The 3,913-nt window shown below is 32.9% G+C and overlaps 1 pseudogene; it reads right to left on the minus strand.

The window, feature by feature from the left end:
• Positions 1–3,007: 3,007 nt before the first annotated feature.
• Positions 3,008–3,326, minus strand: LOC122217068 (annotated as a pseudogene).
• Positions 3,327–3,913: the final 587 nt, after the last annotated feature.

The following is a 3,913-nucleotide window of genomic DNA, read 5'->3' on the forward strand; positions in this document are numbered from 1 at the left end:
AACAATAGAAAGTAAACTATAGCTATAAGCAATGTGGTAAATCCCACATACTTAATGATGGTGAAAGAAGCTAGACACAAAATAATATGTACTATTTTTTTTTCATTTTTACAAAGCTCAACCATAAGCACACCCAACTAGTGAATTCCCTTAGGAGGTGCTAATAAGTGGGAGGGGATGAAATGGAGACTTCTGGGACAATGATAATCATTTTCTATATCTTCATCTGGATTATAGTTCTATGTTTACTTAGTAAAATATCATTGAATTGTGCAATTTATAGTCCATGTAATTCTCTGTGTGTGTGCTGTCCTTCAGTGAGCATTTAAAAAAATAAGAACAAATAAAAAAATTAAAGTAAGATTTAAATACATTGCAAAAGTATTTTGCCCACGAAATCATTTTTATCTGCCATGCCTATCTTTGGATTCTGTCTTTTCTGTTGGTTTGTGAGATTATGCATGTACAGATCAAAAATTATTTTATTCATTTTATTTTTAGAATTTGGAATTAGCATAATTATTTCCAGTAAGGATAAAAATTTGGTATTTTATTGAGATTATATTTTTTAGTATAGACCTCATTGAATTGAGTTTTCCTAACTAATGATAGGATATGTATTACCATTTGTTCATATTTTTTTTGTTTTATATTCTTAAGTTTGTCTAAATTTTTTTTTCTGTTTTTATTGCCTCAGCATGTGGGTCTTTATTTTTTATTTATTAAAGTTTTAATTTGGATGTAGCTGATATACAGTATTACATAAGTTTCAGGCGTACAACATGGTGATTCAACTTCTGTATATGGTATACTATGCTCACCACAGGCGTGGCTATCATCTGCCATCATACAATGCTATTATGATATTATTGACTATATTCCCTAGGCTGTGCCTTTTATTCCCATAATTTATTAACTCCATAACTGGAAGCTTGGATCTCCCACTCCCCTTCACCCATCTTGCTCATCCCCTCACCCACCTCCCCTCTGGCAGCCATCAGCTTGTGGCCTTTTACTTTAATTGATATTTTGTAATGTTTTTCTTCTTGAAATATAGGAAAGATAATTTTATTAAAAAATTAATCTTGTAAGTAGCTACCTAAGCACATTCTCTTATAAGATGAAATTGTTTTGTGTTTGTTTTTCTTGTGCATCTAAGTATACAATTTGATCATCTGGAAAATTGTCCCATTTTGTTTCTCTATACCCAAGCTTTCTACTTCCAATTTCTTGATTCTTTTTTCTTACTGCGTCATCCACTTTGCTCAGAAAAAAAAAAAAAAATTTTTATAAGGCCCTTGATTAGGAATCCAACATGATTTATTCAGAATAAATCTGAAAACAAGAATAGGGACTAGGATGGCTGCCTAAAAATAACTTAGATGTTCATCTTCCATGGTCTTCTGACAAAGCATTATATGGTGAAAAGAGGGCAGAGGAGGATTATAACCATTACAATGATTATAGCATTTCCCATAAAGAGTGAAATAAATTGTTCAAAAATTGGCTATTTTCTTTCCAGAAACACATATTAAAATTAATCTATATCAAAATTTTGGAGTTAGAATGGCACTATTGGAGGAAACTGAGGCCTGAAAATAAAAGTTTGTTTCCCAATATCTCATGATTTATCACTGTAAGTGTCAGATTTCCTATCTCCCAAACTAGTAACCAGGTAAAAGCATATTACAAAGTCATTTCATAATCTAATAACAATTAGATTTATGGCCAAAATGTATGTGCATTTTGATAAAACATAAGATTTAAAACCATGCTTTTCTTTTCAAATTATTTTAGCTGATTATTTTTTAATTCAAAACAAAGTAGGGTTTAGCATCCAATATGCACATAAAGCAATTAGTCCAAAGCAAATAGAATATTAAACATAGAAAACTACTTCACTTCCTGATCTTTGAGTGTCTATTGAAAATATATAAAAATTTATGACTGCAAAACTATGTTTGATGATTGCATTTTTGTTTTGGGTTTTCTTTCATCTATATCACATTTTGCAAATGTGCAATTAGTAGGTAATCAGTAGTGATGATTAACATTTCTGAACTTGTTTTTCAAGAATAAGAGAGTTATAAGAGAAATAACATCAGGCTTTATTAATTAGCAAAAATATAGTTGCATTTGGACCACAATTTCTGTGAAGCCAAGTAATATAAAACAGAATTCAGTAAAATTACCAACGCTATGCATATTTGTCATTTTGAAAATGAATCGAGATTGTGGAGATTATGGGTAGTGATAATGGGTAAACTCACTTGTAGCTGGACATCTTATAAATTGAAAATTGAATCACTTGTGTCCATAAGGTAGTTAAATTGTTTACATTGGCTTTCCCCAACCAAAATGTTCTTATGCTTCTGTGCTTGGAAAAGGTAATCAATTTCAATTTATCTAAGCAATTACTCTCTTCCTTAATCCTTTAATTATTTGACCTGGAACTCTACCATTAATTAAAAATTATGTATATACATTGACATTTGGCAAGCAATGGATCAATACTACTGTGAGATGCATGTATCATATTTAGCCTGTTTCCATTCATAAGTGGTTCAGTCATTTTGACTAAAAAGCTTTACCTAATGAATGACTTAGTAGTCAGAATGGTAAATTAGTACGTGCTTGTTTTAATTGTCTTGATAGTCAAAGGCTAGAGAGGTGAAATACATGAAGGAAGGTGAAAAGCAATAAAACAATAGGGAATAGTGGAGACTGTGGCCAACCAAAGAACAAATAACCTGCATGAAGTACCATTGACTGTTTGCGTATTGAGGATTGTCACTGTACAAGAATGTGGGCAAACTGTTGCCAGATTTTTCTGTTTTAAGAGAAGCTAATAATAAGGGAGTTTTCTTTAAATCTAAAATCTCTCCTCTCCTTCTATTTCTTCTTCTCCTTTTCCTTCTCCTTCTCCTTCTCTTCTCCTTCCTCTTCCTCTTCTTTTGAATATAACCTCTAGGTTCTGTTGTCTTCTTAATATAACAAAATATGAAGCTTAGAACTGAATTACTTGACCCTTGCCCTTCTGTCTCCTGCCAGTTCAGAATGTTTGCATCTCTTTACAGCCGGCGTTCTCTTAGATCTGCACTTGCGGCTCAATACATTCAAGCCTCAGCACAATCTTATCTTCGTTTTAGCCTGTTTCTGGAAAATTGGCTTAGTTTGCCCACTGTAGCCACTCTGTTTCCTGTCAAAATGCCTCTTTCCCTGGGTATAAAGTGAATCTTTGCCTTTTTGTACTGTGTCACTTTGTGGGGTTGGTGCTTGCCACACTTGTTGCAAAAAGTTTTGTGGGTTTTAGGAACATTCACCATGTTTGCAAGAACGCTATCATCATGGGTAAAAAAGATCTCTTTTTGCAAGAAAGGTGGTGGGCAAAAGAAAACACATCTGTAAACCATGTCCAAACCCTAGGGTTCTAACTGACCATCTCTCTTTTTGATAAATGAGGGCAATATCCAAATATTTTCTTATTCAATTAGTGTATATTTATAGTCTTAAAACACATAAGACGTCGTTGTGAGTACATTGTGTGAGGTTACACTCTTGTCTGTGAGTGAGCAAGGGTTATTTCAAAAACCACCCTTGGCTGGAGACTAGTTTTGTCATAACCACATGAGGGCAGAGACTTCTATATAATCATGCAGTGCTTGTTTGCCAGAAGAGGAGATAAAGATTGTCATCCTAGTCATTATCAGTGGTAGAAAGACTTGACCCTACATATTTTTTAGCAAAGTATCTTCTGGGGTTTTCAAATACTCGTTCTTAAGTGTACTCTAAATACAGTGTACCTATATTGGCAAAAGGGGCTCTCTGTATATGTAAATTTTAAATCTTTTAAGAGAATTTTGGTATTTTTCCCTCTTTTTCATGACATACATAGGTTTGCACATAAAATATT

The sequence above is a fragment of the Panthera leo genome, chromosome B1, assembly GCF_018350215.1.
Source record: "Panthera leo isolate Ple1 chromosome B1, P.leo_Ple1_pat1.1, whole genome shotgun sequence".
In the NCBI taxonomy this organism is placed as follows: Eukaryota; Metazoa; Chordata; class Mammalia; order Carnivora; family Felidae; genus Panthera; species Panthera leo.